This window comes from Pimephales promelas, chromosome 12 (assembly GCF_988280905.1).
Source record: "Pimephales promelas chromosome 12, fPimPro1.hap1.1, whole genome shotgun sequence".
Lineage (NCBI taxonomy): Eukaryota > Metazoa > Chordata > Actinopteri > Cypriniformes > Leuciscidae > Pimephales > Pimephales promelas.
Window position 1 is genome coordinate 21,497,100 of NC_142780.1, and position 15,259 is coordinate 21,512,358.

Genomic DNA, 15,259 nt, shown 5'->3' on the forward strand with positions numbered 1-15,259 from the left:
TCTGTTTTACGTTTGTCACGTTTATCTCTTCCGACCACTGAACATCTTTAAAATATAGAAAAAGTTTGGGGTTGGTAATTATTGTTTTATGTAGAAATAAGTTTCTTGTGCTTACCAAGACTGCATTTATTTGATCAAAAATACAGTAAAAACAGTAATATTGTGAAATATTCTTCAGTGTCATATCCTCCAAAAATCAATTTGGTGATTATAGGTTCAAAAAACATTTTTCATTATTATCAATGTTGAAAACAGTTGTGCTGCTTAATATTTTTGTGGAAACCATGATACATTAGGATTCTTTGATTAATACAATCATCATGAAAGTTTTTGTTGTACTAGGCCTATAAGTAAAAGTCTTTACTGTCACTTTTGATAAATTGAATGCATCCTATACTGAATAGATAAATTAATTTACTTATATTAAAAAAATATTTTTACTGTACCCAAACATTAAACTAAAAAATAATTGTGAAAGTGAACTCTTCACTTTTTTTCTGCAGGAAGCATGCAACTTTCTTTTTGCTGTTTTTAATTATTTTTTAACACTCATTCTTCCGTGTTACTTTTCTCTAATTTCTTATTTACATCTCTTCTTACACCTGACATTCTGTTTCATTTGCCCTCTTAACTTGTAGCTTCACATCTCTTCATATTTTCTGTACCCCTACCTGTCTAACATTTGATATGAAATATATAAGCAACAAAATATTCAAATATAGAAACTTCAAATGCATATTACATGCATATGAATCAACTCGTACCTTTATGCCTTATTTTATTCACCCTCATTTCTTTTGCCTGTTCCTCACCACTTCCCTCTCTCTACATTCCAGCCACCCCTCCCGCCTTCTTCCGCAGCCCGAGCACAGAGCCTCAAGTGTCGGAATCAATTAAGAGTGAGCGCCGTCGCGCCCGTTCCTTCACGGAGGTAAATATTAAACTGCAAGGAACGGCAGGCAAAGAGAGGGAGAGAGAGACGAGAGATAGAGGAGGGGAGAGCGAGCCCTCCGTCCCTAATCCGCCGCATCGATCAGCCGGGGATGAGGGTAATATATTATTTTGACAAGATACGATCCTCCGACGCGCACCGCTATCCCCGGCGATCGATTTCTTTTTCTCTTTCCCTTTTTTCTTTTCCTTTTTTCCCTTCAGCAGTAGGGACACTGCACGCGCACCTCTGTTTTGTTGTTAGTCGCTGTGTGTGCAAGTGTGACTGAGCGAAACAGCGTGAAGCCAACAGTTGAGGAAACGCCTGGAGAAAACTTCTCATCAGAGCGGCACAATCTCAGCATCTCGACAAAATGATAGCAGACGTGAAGTCCTAATAATGTGTCGTCTGAGGGTCATACATTTCAAAGTCCTCAAAACAGTTCATAAAAAGGCAAAGGAAAGCCATTCACTTGTGCTACAAGCAGAAATGACGTATATTAAATACAAATAAAGGAGCTTTTCCCACCAGATATTTCCATGTTTTGGATGCGCGTCGCCTGGGTGATGCTGACGAATTGTAAAGTTAAGTGTCTGGCCCCTCCGGTCCCCTGTGCTCTTTTGCCTTCCCTCCATATCGCTTTGTAAACTGTGTCTAAATGCTAAATTCCCAGATCAATTTTTTTCATTCAACCTCTCCCCCCATCCCTTTGTGCCCGCTGCCCCCTGCCTCCGCCTCCGAAGTGTATTGAAGTTCACTGTCTCTTTGCAAATGCAGTCTGCAGAGTGTGTGTGTGTGTGTGTGTGTGTGTGGACATGCACACTGAGATATATAAATCTGTAAAGGCAGGAAAATTCAGAAATATCTAATAAATCAGCTTGTTTCATGATTTCAACCACTGCTCGGCAGGCCGCTCACTGCTCGGAAGGCCGCTCTGCTTTACAGAGAACTCAGGCACCCGTCTCAGTCTTTCGTTCACTCTCTCCCGTTTTTTTTTGTGCCATTTTCTGCCACTTCGGCTGCTGTGAGGCAGTCAGTAATGCAGTCACTGTCCCTCTGCAGCCCCCTGCTGTGTGTGCAAGTGACTTGGCCTGTAAGGAGAGGGGGGAGACGCGGGGTCAAGGTGAGCTCTAATACACTATTGATCCGCCCCAATTGAAAACCTGATGGAAATTTTACCCCCCTCCCCTTTTCTCCTTCCCATCTGTGTATCTCTGTCTTTCCCTTGTCTTTCTTTTTTTCTGTCTCCCTAGTGAACAACTTCTTCTGTGCTTCCTCCTTTTTTGCAAATTAGATCCTACCCAGAGGCTGTCTTTGTGGCATCTTTTTCTCTCATGTTGTCCCCCTTCTTCTTCTTTGTCCCCTTTTACATCTTTACATTTTAGAGACATCTAACCCAGTTCCTTGTTTTTTTCTCATTCAAAAGGAAACTAATTTTCGCATATAAATTGCACGATAAACACTATAGAGACACATATAGTGTGACCGGGTTACAGCAAGAGACCTTCTTGTTTGTCTTTTTGAAGAATTGTAGTCTTTGAATACGTTTAAACTTGAGTGAGTATGTGTGTGTGATAAGAGCACACACACACACACACACACTGACACACCGTGAGCAGTGTGGCAGTAATGGTCACCAGTGCAGTGTATTAAATGCCACTAGGTTTGGCCTCAGGGCTGCACAGTGATCCCTCAGCAGGAAGAGCCAGTCGATAGCACTCCATCCTGGTCAACAATGAACAACGCTCCACAAAATCTATGTCAACACTTTTGTATTTTCACTTTGGGTAAAGTAGAAAATAAGACGGGCTTCATCCGTCATGTTTGAAAGATATCTCTCTTTCTTTGTCTAATGTTTCTAATGTGTAAACCACAGATAATTATATATACAATGTACAAAATAATGTTGTTCCATCTTGAAAAAGTAAGTGTTTCTGCTGCCTTAGTAGTTTAGGTTTAGTCAACTCAAATATCCAAGTTGTCATTGAGTAGAACTTTACATTTCAAGCTGACTAAACTTACATTTTTAAGTCAGCACAAATACTTACTTTTTTAAAGCTGAAACAAAAATGTTGCTAACTCTGGCACAATATCTGTGTTGTGCATGGTTCCTGTTAAATAAATGAAATAAAATGCAACCAATGGTAAAACAAATGAAGAGTTCAGATGCAACAGCCTCTAAATGCCATTTGAAATTTTCTTCTTTAATGATGATTTTTATCAAGCTTGTATATTTAAGTTCAGTGATTTCACTTAAATGGCAATGATAATTACCTATTAATTGTTATTTAAGTGAAATTACTAAACTTAAATATACAAGTTTGATAAAAATCATCATTAAAGAAGAAAATTTCAAATGGCATTTAGAGGCTTTTGCATCTGAACTCTTCAAATAATACATAAGTCAGGGTTGGGCGATATTCAGAATTGAAGAACTGGCTCGATTTCAATTAACGAGTGTGAATTCGAATGAAATGGTCTAAAACAGGAAGTGGAATCGAAATGACAGGAAGAGGAATCTATCTAATTATCTATCTATATCTAGCTAATAAATATACAAAGTAGATCTTCAAAGCTTCAGGCCATGTCAAGTCAACATTTAAAGTTTTCCTTTATAAAACTTGATTTTCAAGTTCTTTGAATTTGAATTTGGTTTGCTGTCTCAACTCAAATTCATAAACTTAATTAAAAATGCACTCTCAATTCAATTTTGAATGGCGCATAATCCCTATGTAAACGAGCCTTAAAGTCACCGAAAGACTTAACGATTCTGTTCCCCAACAATGGGCGGTCAATTTAAAGACTAAATGAGATCTTAACATGTTTATATCTATTTTTTTTTTTTTTTAAATCACAGGACTCTGAATCTGAATTTCACTCTCCATTCAGCATCTCTCTACTTTTACCTTTCCCTGCTTGCATAGTTGTTAATTACTTTGTAGAACAGACTGTGTGATAAAACTGTCTCTTTGAGTGCATGCAAGAGCTTCCAGGTGTGATTTATGTTCTGTTGTGTATCTGTCAGGTGGTAGCGCTATCTTTACCACAATCTCCCCATGGACGCAGAAACATTACACATGTGGTGAGGCCCTGTGTCGACCTGCAGCCCGTGATACGCATCTGGAACATCAATGACAATGATGCACACTAAGGATGAGGAATGAGACAATGCAGGGCAGAAAGACTGAAGCATTGGGGACAATAATCAAGGTTGTTCTGTGTCTTATTCCTTACTCCTTACACAAGTTGTATGTGCTAAAGATCCAAATAAACCCCAAATAATCACATTTTCTCTTTCTCTTTTTATCTCGCTCTCTCTTTCTCAGTCTCTCTCTCTCACAGAGTCTTAGCTTAATTGCTTTTAAACCGGATTAATGACTGACCGGGGACATGTTGCCTTAATCTCCGCTCTTGTAAAGCTGCTGTTTCTCAGCTGTGCCTTCTCCCTTTCCTGTCCTCATCCATCCTCTCAACCCACTTACTCTTCGTCTCCCTCTCCAGCACTTTACCTCAGTCACCATCAGTCTCCCTGTCCGTCTATTGCTCCGTTTTTTCCCAAGCACAGTTGCGGCTTCTTCTGCACATTATAACTCAATCCTGTTATGCCATTTGTCTCTCTGTCTCGCTTATGCTCTTCGCTGATATATTCTTATCTTTTACTTTCATCTCTAGCTCTGCCCGAGTTATGAGCTCACTTACTCAAAAGTGCACACACACTCAAACCCCTCTGCTGTGTGTGTACGCTGTAGTCGTGATGCATGGCCAGTCGTGGAGTCTTGTATTAGCACATGTCGATGGGAGACTGTCATTGCCTCCTAAGTGTTTTGGCAATACGGGATCTGCTGTCATGCCAGTGCAACTAATCTCAATCGAATTACATTGAGCTGGTATTGAGATGGTGAGAGAGGACAAGAGTACTTGACTAAGCTCCTCTCATGGCCAACAAGTTTTAGAGCGTGTGTTTGCTTGAGTCCTTCACATGAACAATCATAAAAAGCTACCTTTTCTGAGGTTCTTTTAAATTGCCATATTCATTTCAAAACGGTTTGACTGTCTACTACAGAACACAAAAGAAGATATGTTTCAACTGAATTATCCCTGAGGGGTGATCGTGCTTTCTCGGTCGCTTGTCCCAGATTGCGAAATAATCTGCCATTGGATGTTAGATCTTCCTTTACTCTTAATGTTTTTAAGGAACGCTTAAAATCTTATCTGCACTCTTTGGCATTTTAGTACAACAGTACATGGATGGTTTTATGTTGTGTCTTATCGTTCTGTTGCTTTTTATTGCAATGTACAGCACTTTGGAACTGTGGTTAAGGTGCCATATAAATAAATAAACGAAAAAAAAATGATTTTGTCCATAGATTGAAAGTCAGTGGGGTCAATGACTTATTATATGGACCAAAAACATTTTTCACAATAACTTTTTTGTGCAGATTTAGAATATTATGAATTGAGTAAATGATGACAAAATTTTAATTGTATGGTGAATTATCCCTTTAAATAACCAAGACTTATTTAAAGGGATACTCCACCCCAAAATGAAAATTCGATTGGAACCAAACAGTTGTTTGGCATGCATTGACTTCCATAGTAGAAAAACAAAATACCTAAGTCAATGGTGCCCCACAACTGTTTGGTTCCAATTGTATTCCTTTGTGTTCAGCAGAAGAAAGAAACTTGTACAGAAATTTTTTGGGTGGACTAACCCTTTAATTTGAAGTACTGATAAAATGTATTTAGAATTTAGTTTGGTTCTCTTTCTCTCTCTCCTATCTGTTCCAAAATGTCTAACTTCTGAACTCTTTTATTTAACCTACACCCTCTCGTCTATATTAGTCTCTGCAACTTTCTCTCAAGCCTACTCTCTCTTTCTCTCTCACAGACATTTCTATCTCCTCTTCTCCCCTTGCAGTTGCCGTCAGGATTAAACAGTTATCTCGTAGGCCCTCTATCGCCCCTAAATACTGCGGATGATAAGACTCACTTGGATTTGTCAAATTGGGCACCATCGATTAACTGACCTTTCCTTACTCTCAGGCTCCCAGGCACTCTCCACACCGTCGACATGCCAGATAGAGAGATAGATGGATATATATATTGCTGTTATTATTGTGTACACGTTTGTAGCAACCAGGGGTGCACAGGAGGTGGATGAGATAGGAGGGCAGAACACAGTGGGGAGGGAGAGGGGAAAGAGCAGGAACTCGGAGGAAAGGAGAGAAATGCCTTTGCTTATAAAAGTAGTAGCCTATAAAAACTAAAAAAAAAATGTTAGCCTAAAAAACTCAAAACGTGTGTCTGAATTAACTGTAAATTAATACCTTTGTCTATGTTAATGGTTACAAACACAAGATGGAAGCATAATAAAGAAATACTGCATAACCATTTCAGCATTTAAATTGTGAGATACATATTTTAAACTATTTTTAAATGACTTTAGCTGTAGGGGACAATAGGCTATATTTCAGTGCTTACAAATAGAATAGCAGATGCTTTGAAATACCCCTTTTGGCAACCTGTTGTGAACAAATTCACTATGCGAGTGAACACGAATGATGTGTTTCTCACCGCAGTTAGCTAAACAGCGCGTCGCTCGAGCAACATTTACGAAGCAGAATATGTGCGAGATGTAGAATGATGCGAGACCCGTGTGTGTTTGTTTTCGGAGCTGAACTTACCGGCTATCCCAAATGGCCTCGCCTCAGACGGAAACCAAGGGCCGGAGCCGGCACCGTGGCTGCTGGCTGTAAGATGGGCCGAAAATCTCTGGGCTTTATCTGATCCACTTCGAAGAGCAAAGATTGTGCCGTTCCGTGCAGCTATAATGATGCGCTGAAACGGAAAAATAATTTGTTGATAAAAAGTTTACAAAACGTGTTTTTACTCATTTTTTACTCTTCTTGTATTGATAAATTATAGGCTATTCTTCTTAAACAAGGAATGATAGCGTCAAAACATTAATCTTTTAGCCTATAGGCTGTTGCAGCAAAGAGCTGGAAAGCTTTCAAGTAAGATTTATGTGTAATTTTGTTCTGCAAATGTTGTTCAATTCTATCTATATTTACACCTTAAAATACAGATTCTCGAACATTTCGGATAAAAAAAAGCTGTCGGGTAATATGCAGAGTAAAATTTTGAATAATAGCCCAAGTAATTAGGCCTACATGGTCGTATTTAGTAATAACATACTCGCAGTTTCCTAAGGAATTTTCATTAATATCCCATAAAGTAGCTAATTTTACAAAGCGACATTGGCCTGAAGTCCGTTGCAGTAACCACATTCTGATAAAATAGGTCTATAAATGCGAAAATGCCACATAAAGTTTGACGTTAGACAAGATAGTTTTTTTACGCTTTACATATAATTTTTATTATAGCCTAGGCTATAAAACTCAATATTGAGTTATTTTTTGAGTCAGAGAATCTGTGCGTTTATAACAGCAGCGCTCATTTCCTTCTAAATAAAAATGCAATCTTAAGACATTTCTAATCATGGAGAATCAGAGAGTCGAAATGTAATGTAAGCCTATAAAATGTGTTGAATTTGATTCCACTAAAGTGTGTTTTTGAAAACAAGTTTCAGCCGTGACTTGTAAAGAGGGAAGCTTCACAAATAAAACAAGATAGGCCTACGGACAAATATTTCACGATATTATAAATTATAAAGTTTTAAAATGTTTTAAAATGTTTACAAAATGCAAAATAGGCTACTTTAAAATTGTTTAATTGTATGAAGCTAATTAATTATTTTTTTAAATGCTTGCAAATGTTAGAATAGTTAGAATATATTAGTTAGGCTATATGACGATAACGATGATTATAATGCCTATTATTACCATGTCAGAGACATTCTTACATTTCCGTATAAACATTATCTTCTGCAGATTTTCTTATTTCAAGTAATGGAGCATGACATAAAACAAAGTTGTCCAGGTGAGCAGTTTCGGTAACGCGGACTAAAGGGCAGTGCTGGGGTGGAGGGAGGGGGGAGTGACTGAGTGATGTGGAGAGGAGAGATATCCCCAAATGCCATTTAATGTCGGAAATATTTCCTACAAATATTGACAGAGAGATAGACGCAGGAGTGACACGCAGAGGAACGGCTCAGGCGGGCAAGTGATTGAATTAATGGATGTTTTGGATATTGTCCAAATTCGTTGACTGACATCCTGTGGTTAACTACTTTGATTAAAATCAAATAATGTGAAAACACGTCAAGAATGCATTGAACTCGGAAGATGCGTAGCCGTTCAAGAACCAAGGCAAGGGTATAGTATAGCCTCAAAATGGCAATTAAGGATATTTACATCAAGTGGCAAACAAAGTAACTCCTGTGGAAAATCCCCTAAATCAAGTCTTTAAATAGTCTTCACTTTCTTTTCCCCCCTCTCCAATTATTTTTTCGGACTAATAATAATAACAGTAATAATAATAATAACAATAATAATATAAAATATTATTATTATAATTATTATAATCATTATTATTATTATTGCAGTCTACTAAATAGGCTATAGGCTATGTATTACGTGTATAGTTCAATAAACATTATACACAAAAATTACTTATCAACTTTTAAATATTAGCCTACTCAGATGCATAGCCTACTTTCAAAGTAAATATTTCAATCAAACTTTAAATTTAACAAATTAAACAAATTTCCAAAATAATCTACGAACCATTTCTAAATAAAAAGTATAGTCTATTATTATTACCAACGAAAACTTATTTTATTAAATTGTAGCCTATTTAATTTGTTATATAAAAAACGATGTTTACAATCACTAACAAAAATTTGAATTTTGGTTTTCGTTTCTATTTAAACCCAAAATTTATAAAACATTCCAATTCTTTGAACCCTATTTTTACAGTGCATCTTGCATAGAAGTCATTTTCAAAGGATTTCTATGATTTTCTTCAACTCTCAAGATTTAGTACAGTGCTGGAACTCTTGGTCACAAACGAACTTTCGAGATGAGCCGAGTCAGGGCTGTAAAGTAAACGAAAAAGAGCAAAAACAAACCCAAGCACCCGAGTTTTCAGAACGCTCAAGGTTTCGGTTGATTTAAAAAAAAATGGATAGATCAGTAGGAGGTGCATCTGAAATGGTTAAAGCAAATATCTGTTTATTGATTTATAAACACTTATCAAAAAATAGTGTAGGCCTAAGTAATAATTGATGAGATATACCGTGCTAACATATGCATCAAAGTATCGGCCGTGGTAGACATTTTGATGCAACTTTCGTATCGAATACAGGCGAATTATTTAACGAATTAGCTATCTATCAAATACAGGTTCGGCCTATTCGAACTCTTAAATATGTTAACGGGTACACATTGAACAGAATGTTTTAAAGTTTTCCAGCAAAAGCAGTTTTGACATGACCTGAATTTGTGCGCAGGTGCACAAAAAAAAAAAAAGTTTTCAAGTCCCAGATTTGGCTAAACCTAAATTCTCCACACAAATTACAAGGATGTTCAACATTAAACGTAACATTATAAATAAAATTTAAGCTTAGCCAACTCATTCTGTCTCACTACCCAATTAATATTTCAATTATAATAAATATTCTAGTAAGCTTCCATGTCCCAAACTCCAGAATTTCCCAGAACATAAGAAATCAAAACCGGCAACTAAACGGAAAATGTATCAAAATAAATATGAGTAAGTGAATGTTGTCCTCCTCTCCCTCGCATTTGACCAGTGGCCAACATGACAAGAATGAATGAATGGAGCAGCACACGTTATGCACTTGTGAGAGTAAATTGAGCTTGGTCATTTGGCAGATCGAAGGGATACACACACACCCGGCGCTTAGTCCACATTAAACGTCTGTAGTTGCCGTGAGAGTGACTGTTTAATTGACTGATTGATAGTGTGGCGTGTAGGTGAGGGCTCAACGAACAGCGTTAACAAATAGAGACACTTAACAGCTAATCCGACGTGGCACGAACAGCACGAGCGAGGCTGTTTGCGAGTGTGCACACGGGTGTCAGCGCTTTTCAAAACTACACAAAACTCAAAGGGTTTGTCATAGTTTCCTTATAATATATAGGCCTATTGTATTTCCTTTTAATGTAATTTAATATGATTATACGAAAACATATTTTGGCTAATAAATGAACAAGAAACGTAGGCTACTTTGAAACATTTACAATAGGCACAAAAAAATTAAACCTATTTTTTTAAATTTGCCTATTTTTCAAAAAACGACAAACAAGTTCAAAAATAAATTCCACTTTGTGAAATCATCTTGTCATCATAAATGTTTTTACAAAAGTGCAGATGACATACCTCAGCCTTTCCTGACAGTGTTCTCCAACCGTCCAAAGTAGAAACTATCTAACCCGTGTGCGCTTTCACTCTCCTGGTGTGTGATCCGGGGGCGCGCGGAGCCGGGATCCGTGGAAGCACCTCTACACTAATAACCACGACCGAGGGAACTGAATGAGAGGGAGGGAGGGCGCTGAGGAGGTGTGTATCTCTCGGTAAGTAGTTAATTAGTAAATCCCCATTCGCTGTGCCTCGGGTCGGTTTGTTTTCCCCGGTCGACAAGCCGAGAGGAAAGAGAATTTGAAGTAGGATTCGACCCGTTTCCGCTCCTCTGTCTCGTATATGAAGTGCGTGTGTATGTGTGTGTGTTGTTCTCCCTCCCCACCTCCCCACCCTCCCTTCTTTCTCTCTCTCTCTCTCTCTCTCTCTCTCTCTCTCTCTCTCTCTCTCTCTCTCTCTCTCTCTCTCTCTCTCTCTCTCTCTCTCTCTCTCTCTCTCTCTCTCATTCATTCTTTTCGTCAGAAAATCCACTTTACTCTCTTCCTAACATTCTCGCATACACAATTGCCCCCTTTTCGCGATTCTCCAGATAGTGTCCATTTTGCTTCTGGACTTAATGTCCAGGCACAACTTTCATCTCAACATTCAGCCGCATGCACTAAAATACTTGATGTAGGCTATCACACTCCCATCACCACCATTAAAAAAAGAGTGATTTACTTTTTCGTGATTTACTAGTTCGTAAAAAATGTATTTTATTAAATACATCAACAACAAAAATTATTATTTCATCAACTCTTCAAGTCAAGCTCAGGCGCCATATAAACACCTTTGCCTGGTGGTGCATGAAATGAAAGAGCGTACTAAAGATTTTGAAGCCATTTCAGCACTTGATCTTAGTCTAAGATTATATAATTTATTTAACTGTCAAATGGATAAAAACCTCAACAAACTAACGTTGATCTCACTGGCATCCGATTCTGGATCTCGTTCAGAAGTAAACATCACTTTAAGTCTTCACGGTCTTTTTCAAGCCATTGACTGCATCTAACAAACTTAAATTGCTTAATTGATCGACTACGTAATAATCCATTAGGTAAACCTATGGAACCCACTGGGGTGTGGAAGGAGGCACATGATGAGCCTAGGAGCGGATGCATACTTATAGTAGGCCTACAAAGGTACTGCCAATTATGAAGTCTCCAACAATATTAATCTGACTTGTAGGCTATACACAATACCATCATGCACCTCTATATCGCCCCCTAGTGAACACAATGACTACAGAGGGTTCCAAGTCCATTCTTGTGTGAATCAGTTACAGAAATAAAAAAATAAAAAAATCATTAATAAATCAAATAATGTGTGTGTCTGTTTGTTTATATGCTTTATAAGGATACAAATTTGTATAATGACATGGGTATTACACTGGCATTACCAAAAAAAAAAACAGTTTTCTGTGATGGGTAGGTTTAGGGGATATAGGCCTACACACTAGCATGCCAACATCGTGGGTTTGATTTACACACAAACTGGTTACTTGGAATGAACTGTAAGTTGCATCTGCCAAATGTTCAAAGACAGGATGCACATACGACCCCACATGTATAGACCTTAATGTTGGGTGTATTACAGGCCTCCCTGTGGCATTATGAATGCAACGTGCGTAGTGTGCTCTAATGTCAGTGACTGTGGTGACAACTGATGGTGCATCTATTAGGTGGGAGGGGGAAGACTGACCTATCCCATTATCAGTGATTGAGGTTATTCGTATAGGTAGAGCAGAGATTTTTAAAACTCACTTTGCACTGTATGGATTTACTGTCCACTTCCTTACTGTATAGTTTATTACTTTACAATGTGGATCCGATTCACAACCACATTATGTTGGCAAAGGAAGAATTGTGCTGCTGTTGTACAATCAAGCTTAACTTTTAACCACCCCCCCCCCCCCCTAATAGATGCTGTTTATTTGCAATGGGCAGAGAAACAGAGAGGCCTCTGTACATTTTTAGACACAAATGGATAGAACAAGGAACAACAAATATAAAGAGATGCAGAAATAAACTGAAAGAAGAACAGTAAGAGAACTGAAAAGAGGGATGGGAAAACGAAGAGAAAAGGAGAAGGAAAGAGAGCAAGAAAGAGCTCCAGTCCCCAGTCTTAATCTGAGCAGGTCTGATCAATAGCCCATTTCCCATTGTTGCCAGAGCTCTTCGATCGCTACACCACCGAATTAACACACCCACTTTAATCTGAGGGGGAGACGGGCCCCATGGGTTGGGGGTGGGGTTGTTGTTAGGTGCTGAGGTTCAGACTGGTCTGTTCGAGGGGTTGGAGGGCTATGGGGGGCAGGGGTAGCAGCTGTGGAGGCATCCTCAAATGAAATCAAATCTAATTGTTATCACTGTTGGGCCTGGTGTTATTACTACTACTGTTTGTAATTATCTTAGCTGCATCGCCCTTTTCTGGCCTGCCTCTTTCTCCAACAACAGAGCATGAGGTAAACTGGACATTTATAAGTGCTATGAAAGTATTAGGCTGGTGGTGATTGTGATAATTGTTTCCAATGGATGCTCTATTGCTGGTAAAATAGCAATAGCCTAAACTGCTAAAAGTAAGATTAGTGCAACCAGATTGTGTGTATGAAGCATCAGAAGTCAATACATCACATTTGCTTGCGTCCTTTGCCCAGTCTAACAAGGAATTTTAGACCATACAATGTCATTGACTTGTACAGTAAAAGTTTTGTTGATCAGGCCTCATTTCCCTAGGGAGTAGCTGAGTAAAGTGCATACAAAAGATCATGGTGAGCACACAGGTGAGCACAAAGTGCAAAAAACAACATCCCTCACTTTCACAATCACATGATTTTTTTTTTTTTTTCACACTGACAAAAGATAGCCTACTATAGTTTAATGTGTACTGACGCCCTAAACCCTTTATGGGCAAACAGAATAAAGTTGTATTTATTTAATTGAATTTACATGTTGTTTTATATTTAGAACATGTGGCTCCCAAACTCTTGTAAGTATAAAATAATTAAAAAATATTAATAACTTATGTGAGAGTCATTCACTTCTTGAGAACCGAGAGGCCTTTATTATCTCATTCAAAATACTTTCTTTTCCTTCACAGCCTTAACACTTTAAAAGTTTGGACTGGTATAAAAATATGCACCAAAATCATACTAAAATCAATCTGGTATTATGTCAAAACAACACTCTTTCAAGCATTATGTGAAATTTGTCTGTATTTGAAGAGTTCAGATGCAAAAGCCTCTAAGTGCCATTTGAAATTTTCTTCTAGAATGATCATTTTTATCAAGCTTGTATATTTAAGTTCAGTGATTTCACTTAAATGGCAATGATAATTACCTATTAATTGTTATTTAACTGAAATTACTGAACTTAAATATACAAGTTTGATAAAAATCATCATTAAAGAAGAAAATTTCAAATGGCATTTAGAGGGTTTTGCATCTGAACTCTTCATTTATGGTCCCGGGGCATGGCAACCATACATCCGCTATGAACTTACAATTCTTTCTCTGAGGCCACATAACTCAACACAGCTTATTTGTCCGGTCCAGCAGCCCACCAGAGCCTGTTCTCGTCACGCTTCCATGTGCACTATTTCATATCAAAGTAATTTTCTCGTTTGCTAAGTGATTTAATTGAGGGTAATTAGGCATGCTTCTCGAGTGGATAGAGCTGTGTGTGGCTAACTTGGGTTAAATTGGCTTCAGTTCAGCTGTGAAATATGGGGTTAAGTGGGAGTAAAAAAAAGGTGAGGTATGGTGGACTGCAATGAAAGTGTTGTGCTATTCCTTTAAAATTTAACATTGAAAATAAAGTTTAGTTATGTAGCTGTTTTGCTTCACACCTCCACCTTGGTGTAATATTTTAATAAATATTTTGTAAACTGAAAACGTAGGTCTTAAACCTAACAACTGTGTGGTAAGAGTCAGTCACTATTAGCAATATATGTAATCCGTCAACAGATTTAAGCACCGCACACAGATATCACTTACAGCCCTCAGCTAAATAAAACCAGTATCCTGATTTTCGTTAACTCTTACTTAAACCTCTGGAAGCCCATAAATGTCTCAGAGCTATAAAGGGAATGAGGAATGATGTGGCCATTGACTGTAGAGCAGTGCGCTGTCATCACTGGAATGAATGGGTGAGAAGGGCATATTCAAGTAAAGCGTTATGAGTGTTTTATCCTCACTGGAGCAGTAATGAGTCTGTTATACCCCCCATAAATTTTGGCTTATAAGCTTAGCAGACATGCTTGTGTGCCTGAGCTGAACTCAGAGAACTTACATTCCCCATCATGTCTAACCAGAGAAACACAACATAGTATGCTCATACATTACAAAAAGACTTAATGACATCCTCATAGGCACTTACATTAATATTCAGCTTCTGAAGATATGCCTATCTTCAGTTGTAAAACTATTTAGAAAGAAAAGAAACTTTTCACATTGTTGAAGGCCTGAATACAGACCCAGTAACAAGTGAGTGAGAAAAAGTGTTTAAAAACAGCATTCTGGCTGCTAAAAGTGGTTCAAGTGTATTGTTTAGCTAAAGATGATTTGCAATATCTGCTTAAAACACAAATTATTCACAATATAGGCCTATACGTAAATAAAATAAATAGAAAATCAAATGAAGGCACATACTAAATGTCTTCACCACTTAATATCTTGTTTGTTGATTAGAATAATGCAAAGCAACGGTGTTTTGATACGTCTAGAATGGAGTTATACTCTTTAACCTTAAAACTAATCCAACACAAACTTCAAAACAAAGCATGCCACCAACCAATAAGCACAAGGAATCGTCACCATTAAAGCAATCGCTTGACTTGTGCAGGTGTACCGCGCATCACCTCTCAATTCCCCTTCCTTTCTCGCCCTTTCCCATAGCGCCGTTACGCACCCCGCAGCTATAAAACACCACACGGGGTAATGTGACACGTTTTTCTAATCATCGTCATGAAAAGTAAAATGCTGTCTGTCTGCAACAGTGGCAAATTCAC

At 38.0% G+C, this 15,259-nt stretch overlaps 1 protein-coding gene and 1 long non-coding RNA gene across 3 annotated transcripts in view; one reads left to right on the forward strand and one right to left on the reverse strand.

Annotated features, from left to right (window-relative positions):
• Nucleotides 1-15,259, reverse strand: part of erfl1 (Ets2 repressor factor like 1) — a 65,594-nt gene that overhangs the window by 28,417 nt on the left and 21,918 nt on the right. The window contains exons 1-2 of one of the 2 annotated variants that reach the window (XM_039679375.2): nucleotides 10,235-10,600; nucleotides 6,616-6,769 (exon numbers count right to left, since the gene is read on the reverse strand). The gene's annotated coding sequence lies outside the window, so the exon portion shown is untranslated. Of the gene's footprint in view, nucleotides 1-6,615; nucleotides 6,770-10,234; nucleotides 10,601-15,259 lie in introns of those variants that run through there. The other variant, XM_089117689.1, reaches the window with a different exon arrangement.
• Nucleotides 941-4,218, forward strand: LOC148977015 (uncharacterized). The gene is made up of 2 exons (XR_016145865.1): nucleotides 941-1,049; nucleotides 3,957-4,218. It is a non-coding gene; the product is annotated as an uncharacterized LOC148977015 (long non-coding RNA).